Here is a 14,882-nt window from a genome sequence, read left to right as displayed (position 1 = left end):
ACGTTATAGTATAGAGACCATGTGCAATGTGTTCAAGACACACAGCTAGGTAGTGGCATAGCTAATGGTCAGACCTAAAGTCTGATTCCAAGATGCCAAGATGAGAAGCCAAGAATCCAGGCTGTGACTAGCAGTCCAGGCAGCGAGGCTTTTGAAGGAAGACAGGAAGACTGTGAGGTTGCAGAAGCTTTCTGGTTCCCTTACTCAGGAGGATTGGGGCTTTCATAGACTAGTAAATTCCCCTGCACATTGAGTAGTTTACCTTTTGGCAAGTAAAAACATTTTAAAAAACCTGTCAGCATCATTTCATAAAATAGTAAAGTAAATGTAATTTCAATGCAAAGAAGGAAACAGTTGCAGAATAAAGGCCACAGTTTAAGTTGAATAAATCTCTGTTTGTAAAAACCTCACTCCATTGTCCTTATTTTTCTCATTTCACTATCTGTGTGTGCTAAGTCGCTTCAGTCGTGTCCGACTCTTTGTGACCAAATGGACTGTAGCCCACCAGTCTCCTCTGTTTATGGGATTTTCCAGGCAAGAATACTGGAGTGGGTTTCCATGCCCTCTCTGTAGAGGATCTTCCAATCCAGGGATTGAACCCACGTCTCTCATGTCCCCTGCATTGGCAGGCGGATTCTTCACTACTAGCGCCAACTGGGAAACCCACTGTGGGCTGGTGAAAAGGTTCTCATGGATGCTACTTGTCTCAGGACCCTCATCTGGGACTACTACAAGCCCTTGTTTGATCCTCATAAAGTAGGCAAAGAAGGCAGAGAAAGTCTTTCTAACCTTCAGTTTATTAATGAAGAAACCATGGAGTCCAGAGAAGTTAAGAAGTTTGTTTTAGGATATACAGGTAAAATATGGCAGGTCCATGGGAATGCTCTTTTTATAAAACTAACACTTATTAAAGCCTATTCATTCACTGATGACTTCCCTGACTCCTGTCTACCATGTGGAGGGGCAGACAGCCCAAAGCCACACTGGCCCACCTTCAAAAGCAGTGAACATCTATTTTTTATTTTTGGCTGCACTGGGTCTTTGTTGCTGCGTGTGGGCTTTCTCTAGTTGCAGTGAGCAGGGGCTACTCCCTAGTTGTGCTCAGGCTTCTCACTGTGGTGGCTTCTCTTGTTGTGGAGCACAGGCTCTAGGATGCACAGGCTTCAGTAGTTGAGCTTAGTTCTTAGCACATGAGCTTAGTTCTCCCTCAGCATATGGAATCTTCCCAGACCAGGTAGCAAACCTACATCCCCTGCATTGGCAGGCAGATTCTTAACCACTGGACCACCAGGCAATTCCAGCAATGAACATTTAAATACACGCTATATGCACAGAACCTAGGGGTAACACATCAACCAGCAGGGTGCTTGTGAGGCCCATGGGAGCAGCAAGGAACACACTTGTCTTGTCTTGGGTGGGGTCAGCACCTTCAACCTTTCCTTCGTGTCTTTGTTACAGTCTGTACTTATGTATCCAATGACATCATTTCTCCACTTAATAGTCAGCCCTTGAGGTCAGGGTTTTTTTCATTTTTCTTTGTGTTGACCATTGTAGCTATGGCTTAGTCCTGGAGCCAGGGGCCTGGATGGAGCCTTCAATGTGTTTGTTGAATGGAATCCTTCCTGCCTTGTTTTCTTTGAGGGCTGCCTGTCTGTGCAACTGGCATTTTGCTTTCAACTCATAATTCTTGGGGGGTCAGGTGGGAGGGCTTGGAGGTCATGGTCACATCTAGAAAGCTGTTATCAGGCTACTAAAGGTTGGGTTTTCTTCCTCGCTCGTGGTTCACACTAGGTTTGAGGTCCTCCCGTACTGGGGACAACTGGGGACACCTGTCACTTGCTGGTGAGCATGAAGAGTGGGCTCTTGTGAGAGGTGTGTGCTGGATGGGCCTGAGTTGTCAGCTCTGATTGGGCAGGACTAAGGAGCCGTCTAACCTGTGGGGTGTGGGGTGGGTAGGAGCAGGGCCCTGGCACCTGGAGGACCTGTCATTCCTCATTTAGCCACCAAGAGGCACTGTTGCTCCATGGGGAAGAGTCAAGCTGGCCTGCGCTGGCCCTGTAGAGCAACCAGGTTCAAGAGATGACATCAGCGGGTATTTCCTGGGCACCGCTGAGGCGGTAGGCACTGAGAATGCTCTAACTCCATAGTCACGAAACTGGGATGATGAAATCTATCTTACAGACGAGTTGAGGCATACACAGGATCAGAGAGTTTAAATGACTTTCTCAACGGACAAGTCAGAATTCAAAGCCTGACGAAATCCAAAACCCAGGGCCTTCCTGCCGCTCCCCTGTTCCCCACTCCCTCAGCCGTAATGCCAAATCTCATCAAGCCTGACCGCATAGCAGCCGCCTACCGGGCTGCTGCCCACAGCACAAGCTTCCTTCTTTCAGTTGACTCAGTTTAGCCAATTCTGACTATCCAGATTAATATGGGGCCACTGACTGGGGTGTAAAATTTTAATTTGGGTTATTGAAATGCTTTATTTGAACCCAGAGACTATTACTTTGTGTGTGTTTGGGGGCTGAGGGTAGCGAGGGGGTGCGGACAACGGATTTGCTCGTCCAGAGCCCTTCTGTTCTCATTCTACAATCCCTCCTCCTCCATCCCCACCAGCCCTCACATGGCTGTCAGAAAGCTTTCCTGCAGTTTTGATCAGATGCCTCTTCTCACTACCATCCTTCTGTGGCTCCTGTAGCTTCCAGGAAGAAGTCCCACTCCTTAGCCAGCACCCAAGGTCGTTTATTCATGAGCTGGAACTTTCCTTAAGCCACCCCCACCCCCACACTCACTCACAAGCATGTGCCCTTAGCCCCTGGGCCCCTCAGGGGTGCCAACTCTCTGAGGTAAGCAGGACCGATGAGCTTTCCCACCAGGTGGTTGGGGAGTTGAAATGACACCTGCGAAGCTGCCAGCACAGGGTTGACTGGTTAGCAACTGCTTGATATTCCTTGCCTTCCCTTTCTCAGTCCTGGGAAACGTGTAAGGACAATGCAGCCTGCAAAGGCAAATTTAGGTGTATAATGAAAGCTCCATGTGGTGCCATCCCTGGGTAAACATTTGCAGACACAGGCAAATGTCATCAGGGTAGGATTTTGCTCAACCCAATGCTAGGGAAGGCATTTCTGTACTGGTTTTTCTCCTGCGCCCATGGTGCCCAGCTCCTAGGTGATTCAAACACCCTCTGGATGCTAAACTCCTTGAGGGCAGGAGTAGGGCTGTGAACCTCAGAGTATCTTTTTAGGCCTAAATAACACCAGGTCTTCACTGGTGTCTCCAAGAATGCCAGTTGGCCGATTAATTATTGACTAGGTGTGAGCAAAACTGGAAGGATGGGCAGGTTATTTCAGGACATCATTGTCTGAAACAGAAACGGCATTGTTTTCAGAGGCTGTGGAAGCCCGGAAGAAATGTAGTACTTTCTTCTTCCTGTTGCAGAAGCTGGTGGTTGAAAACCACAGGGCTTCTATTTCTTTTAAATTAATTTTTATTGGAGTATGGTTAATTTATAATGTCGTGTTAGTTTCTGCTACAGCAAAATGAATCAGTTATATACATACATATATCCATCCTTTTTCAGATTACTTTTCCATATAGGCCACCACAGAGCATTGAGTAGAGTTCCCTGTGGTATACAGTAGGTCCTTATTAGTTATCTATTTTGTATATAGCAGTGTGTATGTCAATCCCAATCTACCAATTTGTCCCACGCCCCTTCCCCACTTGGTAACCTTAAGTTTATTTTCTACATCTGTAACTCTATTTCTGTTCTGTAAAAAAGTTCACTTGTAACATTTTTAAAAAATGATTCCACATATAAGCAATATCATATGATATTTGTCTTTCTCTAAATGACTTACTTCATTCAGTATGATGATATTGCACGGACTTCCCCAGTGGCCCAGTGGTCAAGACTCAATGCTTCCATGGCATGGATTTGATCCCTGGTCGGGGAGCTAAGATTCCACATGTCACACAGCCCCCAAAAACCCACTATACACACAGGACAATCTCTAGGTTCATCCATGTTGCTGCAAATTGCATTATTTAGTTCTTTTTTATGACTCATATTCCATTGTATATACGTACCAATCTTCTTTATCCATTTATTCATTGATGGAAATTTAGACTGCTTCCATGTCTTGGCTATTGTAAATAGTGCTGCAATAAACATTGGGGTGCATGTGTCTTTTTCAATTATGGATTTCTCTGGATATATGTCCAGGAATGGGATTGTGGGATCATATGGTAGATGATAGTGTCATCATTGACTCAATGAACATGAGTTTGAGCCAGCTCCGGGAGATGGTGAAGGACAGGGAAGTCTGGCGTGCTGCAGTCCATGGGGTTGCAAAGAGTCAGACACGACCGAGAGACCGAACAACAACAATGGTAGCTCTATTTTTAGTTTTTTAAGGACCCCCCGTATTGCTCTCCATAGTGCTTGTACCAATTTACATTCCCACCAACAGTGTGGGAGGGCTTGCTTTTCCCCACGCCCTCTCCAGCATTTAGTTTGTAGATTTTTTGATGATGGCTATTCCGACTGGTGTGAGGAAATACTTCCTTGTAGTTTTGATTTGCATTTTTCTAATAATTAGTGATGTTGAGCATCTTTTCATGTGCTTTTTGGCCACCCAAAACCACTTTTTATTAGGGCTTTAGACAAATAAAGCCATGAATCTGAACAATGGGTGGCTTGATTTGAGCACACCTGGCTGGTTGGGGTGCCCACGCTCAGATGAGGACATCAGCAGGACCCTCTCCTGGGGTTTTGACCATCTGCAGGTAGCCTCAGCCCAACCTCCCCTCCTATTTCTCAGCTTAACCTTCTTATTCTGAGATTCAAAGAGATGTAATTGACCCTCAAACAAAGCCCAGGTTCCCGAAACTCTAAACAAGGTAGACTAAGATCAGGGAACTCAGCCTCTTCCAGGAAGGGTCCTACAGGATCGGACAAAAGTGGGGATTCACCAGCCCAGATTTACCTGACTACAGCCAATCTCAGTTTCACCCTTGGCTTCCCCCCATCCACTGCCACAATGAACCTACCTGTCCTGTGTTTGCATGTCAGGTAAATTTTCTAATCAGTAAGCATTTGCCTACTCCTGTACCATGACTTAAGACAACTATTGGTTGGTCTATTGCCTCTAATCTCAATTCATCAAATGCCCTTTGAACATTGTAAACATGCTATATGTAGATTATTCTTGCCTTTAGTTATTTCAGTAACTGTTATATGGCATTTAAACTATCTGGATGGTCTTCAACTTGGCTAGACCTAGAGACTGTCATACTGAGTGAAGTAAGTCAGACAGAGAAGAAGAAATATCGTATGACATCCCTCATATGTAGAATCTAAAAATAAATGCTACAAATGAACTTACAGAACAGAGACTCACAGACTTAGAAAATGAACTTATGGTTGCTGAGGGGAGGGCTGGGGGTAGGGATAGTTAGGGAGTTAGGGCTAGACCTGTACACACTGCTATATTTAAATGGATAACCAACAGGGACCTACTCTATAGCACATGAAACTGCTCAATGTTATGTGGCAGGCTGGATGGGTGGGGAGTTTGGAGGGGAATGGATACATGGATATGCATGGCTGAATCCCTTTGTTGTTCACAAGAAACTATCACAATGTTGTTAATTGGCTATACCCCAATACAAAACAAAAAGTTTTAAAAAAGTAAACTATCTGGGTGGTCTTACATACTTTTCCTTCTTTAGAACCACAGGGAAAACTGATTGCTATTATTCCCCTGAGAGATGGGGACTCTCAAGGGATCCATCCAAGGTCATCCTGCAAGGTAGTGACGGGCAGGACCTCTGGCTCTGTGTCAGCAGCCCTCCTAGGGAGTGTTCTGTCCATGCTTTGTAGTAGCCCCCACAGGGTTATATTAATTATATATTAATAATCTACAGCACATATGAATATATGGCTGCTGCAGCTGGCAAAGATGAGGCAATTGCTGGAACTGGCACATGTGGGCAGGTGGGTGAGGCCAGGGACAGCAGAGCAGGCAGGGATCTCTGGAGAGGGAGGATGCTGGAGGACTGAGATTTCTGAACCCCTGAAAAGCTCCCCAGCTCCCAGATATTAATATCTTCTCCACCACCTGAAAGTTTCTTATCAAGAAATAAAGCCTTGCAAATCCCAGCTCTGCTCCTTATTGGCTGTGTGAACTTGGGCAGCACACCTGGTCTTTCTGTTTAATCATTTGTTAAATGGAAATTTAAATAGCATCAATTTTATAGAGTCATAAGGATTAAATGTTCAAATGGGCTTAGTAGCTGCCTCACTCATATCACTCACCAAGCGGGGGCTACTATACATGTACAGATTGGGGGGCAGTTGTGGGGTTTTTTTGTTTTCCTTTTGCTTCTCTGGGTCTTTAGCAAATTAACACACTCTGCTGTTGTAGTAAAAAAAAAAAAGATGCTTTTTAATGATAAAAAGTATAAATATCCAGGGACTTTCCTGGTAGCTCAGTGGTTAAGACTCTGTGCTTCCATTGTAGTGGGCATGGGTTCCATCCCTGATCAGGGAACTAGGACCCCAACTGTTGTGTGGCATAGCAAAAAAAACCCGAAAACCAAATTTATACTGGAATGTAGCCTTACTGGGTTCCTCTGTCCATGGGATTCTCCAGCAAAAATACTTGAGTGGGTTGCCATGTCCTTCTCCAAGAACTTAAGTAAATGAGGGCAAAACATTTCCAGAGAGAAGTTGGTAGAATCTGCATTTATTGAACACCTACTCTGTGCCCGATGGGCTTCCCAGGTGGCGCTAGTGGTAAAGAACCTGCCTGCTAATGCAGAAGTCACCCCTGAGTTAGGAAGATCCCCTGGAGGAGGGCATGGCTATCCATTCCAGTATTCTTGCCTGGAGAATCCCATGGATAGAGGAGCCTGGTAGGCTACAGTCCACAGGGTCGCAAAGAGTCAGACACGACTGAAGCAACGTAGCACGGTACAGCGTATGCCTGATACTGTGGGTATATTTTTGTTAGTTTAAATCATGATCACAGCAACCCTATCAGCCAAGTGTCATAATCCCCATTTTATAGAGTAGGAAGCTGAGGTTTACATGTGTTTGTAATTGCCCTAAGTAAAGAACCTGCCTGCCAATGCAGGAGATATAAGAGATGCAGGTTCGATTCCAGGGTTAGGAAGATCCCCTGGAGAAGGGAATGGCTACCCACTCTGGTATTCTTTTCTGGAGAATCCCATGGACAGAGGAGGCTGGCAGGCTATATAGTCCATGGGGTTGCAAAGAGTTGGATGTGACTGAAGCGATTAAGCATGCACGCATGCAAGTGCACACAATTCATTGGGAATCTAATCCAGATCTCTCTGATTGCAAAGTCTACAGTCTTCCCAACAACTTCTCAAGTTAACTGAAAAGGTAGACTGGGAATGAAAGGAGGGTGGGGTGACTGAGGGAAGGAACATGGCAAGCAGGGAGCTGGGGCACTGGACATGGCCAAAAGCTCAGTAGACAAAAAGGATGGGAGGAAAAAGCAGAGCGGGGATGGAATATCTCAGAACCAAGCTGCCCAGTTTCACAAATGTTCATAAATACTCCGCCCCATTTCAGGAAGGTAAATGTCTGCAGCTGTGATGATCCTGTTTAATTTTTATTTTTTATTTAACAACCTCTCTTTGCAAAGCTGTGAATACAGGCAAGGACGCCTGTGTGGCTAGCTTTACAAACTAGTTCTCAGTGGCAGTGGGTCGCTGGGGTGGGCAGGCTGGCGGTGTGCTGCGTGATCGGCCTGGCCTTGCTCACTTATTTATGCAGGATCTTAATTCTCCAACCAGAGATTAATCCTGCACCCCATGCTGTGGAAGCATGGAATTTTGGATCGCCACAGAAGTCCACTCAGTCATTGAAAGCTGAGTGAGTGCCTGCAGCAGCCTCCTCCCTCTCCTCCACGCTTTCCCATCAGCAATCCCTTCACTTCAGCTCAAGTGAAGGCCCACTCTCAGTGTTTTCTTGATAGTTCAATTTCATTTAAAGTAAGTTCCTTTAGGTTTCTGGTGGCTCTGTGGTAATTGGCAGGCTCTCTGCCTACCAGTGCAGGGGACCGGGTTCCAAGATCCCTGGTCCAGGAAGATCCCACATTCTGTGGGACAACTAAGCCCATGCACCACAACTAGTGAGCCAGCGCTTTGGAGCCCAAGCTTGCAACAGGAAAAACTACAGCAATGAGAAGCCTGCACACCACAATAGAGGGTAGCCCCAGCTCGTTGCAACTAGAGAAAGCCTTCACTCTGCAACGAAGACCCAGCGCAGGCATAAATAAGTAAATAAAATAGTGATTTCTAAAAAAAAAAAAAGAAAGCAAAAATAAAGGCCTTTTAAAAAAAAAGTCCTTTCCAGGTTAGGTTTAATTGTTGAAGTTGTTCTTTGCTTAAGAGTGTGCAGCTGACTCGGGCGCGCGCACGCTGTGCGTGCCGACCGCTCGGGACCGTGCCCGGCGAGGCCCGGAGCCCCGCAGTTTGGCCAGCCATGTTCCTCTCCGCGGCGCTACGGGCCCGCGCGGCCGGCCTCACCGCCCACTGGGGAAAACATATAAGAAATCTGCATAAGACAGCTGTTCAGAATGGAGCTGGAGGAGCCTTATTTGTGCACAGAGATACTCCTGAGAATAACCCAGAAACTCCATTTGATTTCACACCAGAAAACTATAAGAGGATAGAGGCCATTGTGAAAAACTACCCAGAGGGGCATAAAGCAGCAGCTGTGCTTCCAGTTCTGGATTTAGCCCAGAGACAGAATGGATGGCTGCCTATCTCTGCTATGAACAAGGTTGCAGAAATTTTACAAGTACCTCCAATGAGAGTGTATGAAGTAGCAACTTTTTATACAATGTATAATCGAAAGCCTGTTGGAAAGTATCACATTCAGGTCTGCACTACTACGCCTTGCATGCTCCGAAACTCAGACAGCATACTGGAAGCCATTCAGAAAAAACTTGGAATAAAGGTTGGAGAGACTACACCTGACAAGCTTTTCACTCTTATAGAAGTGGAATGTTTAGGGGCCTGTGTAAATGCACCAATGGTTCAAATAAATGACAACTACTATGAGGATCTGACACCTAAAGATATTGAAGAAATTATTGATGAACTCAAGGCTGGCAAAATCCCCAAACCTGGGCCAAGGAGTGGACGCTTCTCCTGTGAGCCAGCTGGAGGTCTTACCTCTTTGACTGAACCACCGAAAGGACCTGGGTTTGGTGTGCAAGCAGGTCTTTAATTTATATCCAGCTGTAAATATGTCAGTGGGGAAATAAAATATGAATCTCTTATCTACCTAAACTTTTTATATTACTTGTTCATTTCCATCCGTGTACACCTTGCTTGTAACCTAGCAACTTACAGCTGTTAAGTATCATGTCAGAACTTCAGAGCATCATTTTTAACTGCCTGTTCACTTATCAATATTAGGGTACTGTGAAATAAAAATTCTGTCAAATTTCAAGAAAAAAAAAAAAAAAAAAAAAAAAAAAAAAAAAAGAGTGTGCAGCTGAAGGGCTGCTAACACCCAGAATTTATCTGGATTTGTACAAAGGCATGGCACGGACCTGCAGCATCTGTGGTCACTTCACAAGTTTATGGGTTTCCTCGAAACTCAGAGCTGACCCATCGGTTACAGGTATTAAACGGAACAAGCTAAGTTGTTCATGTTTCTACCATCCTCTAGAGAGGTCAAGTGACTAGGCCAGGGTCATATGTGCTCCATGAGAGGACTAATGCCCTGACCTTCTGATTCCCAAACTATGATGTCTCTCCTGAACCACTTCCTAATATCTTGTCACTTTTCTCTACCTAACGACACACAAGAGTTGGAAGAACAGGGTGATCCCTGTGGGTAGGAGGCTCCCAAACCTATGCCTGTTGATGCTGAAGTCTGTCAGGCCTAAGGGCAGAAACTAAAGGGTTAATTTTGCAAACCCAGGGAAGCTGCCGGAGTCTAGGCCCAAGAAGCAGGAATGGGGCTTCAGAGAGGGCAGGTGTTAGCACATCTGGTGGGAGCATATGTCTCCTGACCCTGAGATCTCAACCCTGACTGGACACTGACATCACCTGGGAGCTTTAAAAATGCCGATGCCCAGGCCCCCGTTGCAGGGAGTGGTCTTAGTTGGGGTGGTTGGATATATTTAGGAGTTCTTCAGATGATCCTAGTATGCAGCCAGGGTTGAGAATCACACGCTAGCCAGTGAGCTCCTGGAAGAGAGATACCCTGGCCTTTTCACCTCTCATCCCTCACACTGCAGCACTTGGCATAGAAAGGCTGCACACAAGTGTACAGAATTGGAAAGATCTCAGACTGGTAATACTGGATGATGGACAGTGAGGTGACAGATGATTGTAAAAAATTGGGCTGAAGAAGATGTAGTGAAAATGGAGGCAGGTTGATTCTTATCCTGAAAAATAAAATAAAGATATATACAAGTGAAAAGGACTGGATGTTTAAGCATTAAAGGGTTAATATTGGTTATGTTGAGTGGCTAAGTTATGGGGGAGGGTGTGTTTGGAGCAGAATGCCTGTGTGAATTCATGTCAGTCACATGTCATTCAGTCTCTCTGCATCACTGTGCCTCAGGCTTCTCATCTCTAAAATGGACAATTGGGTAAAACTACATCATAGTTTATCAAAGAAAAACTGAGACACAAGCTTTAAAAAAGGAAAGGAAAAATTTACTTGTAAAGACTGCAAGAGTCTTTGCTATGTAATTTGCTACAGCAACTAGAAAAACAGTATAGCTACCACATTTACATTAGTCTGCTCATTGTTTTTAAAAAAAACCTTCTCATGCAATGATCATATTCACAAAGGTCATGGTGTCTTCAGACATTAAATAATTGCTTTTGTTAAGGAGTCCAGGTTCACAAGAAGTAATCAAGATTTTATTCTTTGGATATCACAACCAGTCGGGTTTTTTGTTTTGTTTTAAAGTTCTTTCTTTATTCATTTGATTGTATTAGGGTTAGCTGTAGGAGAATCCCAGGGATGGCGGAGCCTGGTGGTCTGCCGTCTATGGGGTCGCACAGAGTCGGACACGACTGAAGCGACGCAGCAGCAGCAGCAGCAGTTAGGTTTTAGTTGCAGCAGGAGATCTGCATTGTGGGATCTTTCATTGTGGTCTGTGGTCTTAGTTGCTCTGAGACATGTGGGATGTTAGTTTCCTGGCCAGGGATTGAACTCACATCCCCTGCATTGCAAGGTGGGTTCGTAAGCACTGGACCACCGGGGAAGTCTCAACCAGTCAGGAGTGAATCTGTTGTTATTTTGGTTTATGTCAGGGTGCAAAATGTTTTGTGTTTTGTTTTGTTTTGCTTGGCCTGACTGTGGTGTAGGCCATATTTCCTGACTTTGGAAGTACAGTGATTTTTTGTTTTTACATTTTGTTGTGGGCTTCAGTAAGTTGATACATGTAAAGGCACTTATAACAATGCCTGGCACTATTACATTTTCTATATGTTAGCTATAGTGTCTTTCTTTTTATGTGTTTATTCTAAACTTTCTGCAGTGAGCAAACATAACCATTTCCCCCTAATTCAAATGTTCACTTATATTAAACATCACAGAGGCCAGTTAAAAGAGAAGAGCCCACAAGAGCCTGAACCCCGGGCCCCAAGGTTTCAGATTAAAGGCCGCAGCTTAATCTCACCTCCTTCCTGACCCTGCAACTCTTGTTTCATCCTTCTAGCTGAGAACTGGATTCCAGCATCTATTATTTCCTCTCCTTTTTTTTTTTTAATTTCCTCTCCTTTTAATGAGAAAGTTTTGTTTTAGAGAATGTTCATGAGTATGGCTGGGAGCTAGATAACCCCAGACTGGAGCAAAGATGACCAAGGTCTCATTGGGTCCTAAGGGGAAAGGGCAAGAAAGAACCAGAGGAGGAGTAGCTGTGTCAAAGGACACAGGTCAGGCATCAGGGAGAGAGCTGTGAGCAGGAGTGGACTGGGGGTGGTAACTGGAGCCTCCTGTCCAGGGACTAAAAAGCAGTAATGTCCACCCAAGAGGCAGCTCAGTCATGGGATTCTGATGTGATCAGTGCATGTGAAAGCCAAGAGGCTAGGGACTTGGTTGCAGGACGTCTGGAACCTGGCATGGGGCTGGAGGTCAAACATCCGGGCCTTTCCTGGAAGTTCATTTATTCTTTTCTTCATCCATCCTTCATCAATATTCATTGACTCCAAAAATATTAATTGAGCATCTACTATGTCCCAGCCCAGGCACTGAGGCTCTAGCGGGGACCAGATCAGTCAGATGGAAAGCTCTGCCCTTAAGGAGCTTGTGTTCTAGTTGGGGGAGACAGATGACAAGTCAAACACAGGTGCGCTCTTCGGTAGGCTAGTGATGAGTAGAAAAACAACGCAGGGAAGGAGGGCAGGAAATGGAGGGGGGCAGCCGAGTTAGCCCCCATGGAAGGCCTCGCTGATCAGTGACATTTGAGTAAGCACCCACAGTGGGGCGGGGAGGGGGAAACTAGGAGGGGGGAGCGAGTCATGTGTCAGGGGAAATGTGTCTCCTAGAGAAGTGGGGCCTCTGAGGGCAAGACTGGGGAGGTCTAGGCAAGACTGGGGAGGTCTAGGCAAGACTGGGGAGGTCTGAATGCAGGATTAAGGCTGCACGAGGAACAGTCCCTGGGTGGGGTTTTTATTTGCAAAGGGAAATACAAGGTGTGCCCTTCGTGTGTTTAAACATGGAACCTGAGGATCATAATAAATGATATTCAGTAAATACAAGGCATATCATTTCAAAATTACCATCAGACTTCACCTTTCTAAAGAACTGTTTATCTAAATTTATAGCTCATAATGTAGAGCCAAACCTTAGCAATCATCGTGTTTTAGTGTTTTCCAAACTAGCCACTAGGTAAAAATCTACTGGGAAACTTGGTTTAAAGATACAGATTCCAGCTTCCTCCCACCTCTAGTCCAGGGAAGGGGTCTGGGAAACTGCATGAGTCCCAGGTGATTCTGTAACAGGCAAACTTGACAGGTACTGGCAGGTCAATCCATATTTCACAAATGAGGAAATCGAGGCCTAGAGAGAGGGGACGGACGTCCTGCTTCATGTAGAACTGGTCAGTCAGGTGGAGCTGGAAACAACACTGACATTTTCCAACCCCTCCAGGCTGAAGAACACTTTTTCACAGCACAAAGATTACTCATGATATTTAAATTCGGGGTACAAAAAAAAATAAAATAAATTCGGGGTACAAGACACAGCTTCCCAGGTGGTAGAGTTGTAAAGAATCCGCCTGTCACTTTCAGGTTCGGGTTTAGAACGAGATTCAGGTTCGCCTCCCGGGTCAGGAAGATCCCCCGGAGTAAGAAATGGCTACCCACTCCAGTATTCTTGCCTGGAAAATTCCACGGACAGAGGAGCCTGGTGGGCTGCGGCCCACAGGGTTGCAAAGAGTCGGACACGACCGAGCGACTGAGCATGCACAAGACACAGAAGAGAAAAGCAAACCCCAGGGCACACACCTGTTAGGAGTGCCAGATGCACCTGGGCGGAATTAGTTATTATAACTGATCCCCAGACTCAGCACTGAACATTCTGGCAGCCACGTCTGCAGGGAAAACAGGTCGGGTGACTCTATTTAAGGGGGCAATAAAATGATGTGTAATAATTTCATTTGCTAAGAAAAGCTTTTTCCTTTAAGGAACAAAATGGAAAACCCCTCAAACCTTTGCTCTTCTTTTACGGCTGTTACCGTAAAAAGGGGGAAATAAAAAAAGAACATGGCAAAATGAGAGATCTACCTGCTCTCAGTCAGAATTCTTTTTTCCATGGAAGAAGGCAGAGTCTCCTCTTAGCCAAGGACCCCTACTAGTTTTTGTGAAAACCTTATATACCCTAAGTGTATAAGGTTCCCTGAAACTAGTCTGAACAAAGGAAAAAGAAAGATACAATCAAAGTTAACCTGTGATCATACGCCTTAAGCCTAGGTAGTTAACAGTGGACAATTATCAATAGGCCTGTGGTCATACCCCAATAAGAATAATAGAATGTATGATTCTATTAGGTTACACAGATAATTAGGGTATTCTTTTAGGGGGTGGAGAGCCCTGGGGCTCTTCCTTGCAGGGCAGGGGGAGGGGGCTGGTTTTCCAGTTGGTGTGTCATTTCCATAGATACTGGGCATGTAGCTCAAAGTCCACAGTCCGGCCCGAGATGGAGTCCTGCTTTCAAGATAGAGCCTGTTCTGCTTCCTCCTTCACCTGGACTGTCCATGGGGGTTCTCCAGGCAAGAATACTGGAGTGGGTAGCTGTTTCCTTCTGCAGGGGATCTTCCCAACCCAAGGATTGAACCCAGGGCTCCCGCATTGCAGGCGGACTCTTTAGCAGCTGAGCCACCAGGGAAGCCGTGTGTTTGAAGGGACCCCCATCTGTCTGTGTGGACAGACAGCCACAGCTCTTTCTTTGACGCGGCCTGATGGTCTTCATGAGTCTGGGCTGAGAGGCCTGAGAAGAACGGTGTGACCTGTGGCAAGTCCTAGGACTCCCTGGTCTCCTGTCGGGGGAGAGGGGTCTTGCTGCATGTCTTTCCCGAGGCCCCTTGGAGCTGTGGCACCTCTGACTTCCAGCCCTGTCTGACTAGAAGCAGTTTCTGGGTTTGTGTGTATGAGTGTACTGTGTGTGTGTGATGCACACCCTACCACACGCGAGGGAACTCAGACCCCGCGCCCCAGTTGTGAGGCTACGGCCACTCAGGCAGAACGGTCTCTTGGAGAAAGAAGTTTCTGTTTCCAAGCTGTGTGGGCCTGTGAGGAGACACACAGCTGCTTTTGTTGTTTGTTCGTCCCCTGTGGGGACAAAAGCCCTTTAAGTGGCTGTGGAATGTACAAAA

General features: G+C 45.8%; 1 pseudogene; it reads left to right on the top strand.

Annotated features, from left to right (window-relative positions):
- Window positions 1–8,460: 8,460 nt before the first annotated feature.
- On the top strand, window positions 8,461–9,330 carry LOC110132195 (NADH dehydrogenase [ubiquinone] flavoprotein 2, mitochondrial pseudogene; annotated as a pseudogene).
- The last annotated feature ends 5,552 nt before the right edge of the window (window positions 9,331–14,882 follow it).

The sequence above is a fragment of the Odocoileus virginianus genome, chromosome 2, assembly GCF_023699985.2.
Source record: "Odocoileus virginianus isolate 20LAN1187 ecotype Illinois chromosome 2, Ovbor_1.2, whole genome shotgun sequence".
Lineage (NCBI taxonomy): Eukaryota > Metazoa > Chordata > Mammalia > Artiodactyla > Cervidae > Odocoileus > Odocoileus virginianus.
The sequence above is the reverse complement of the archived record's forward strand: the minus strand, read 5'-3'. Positions and strand labels throughout refer to the sequence as shown.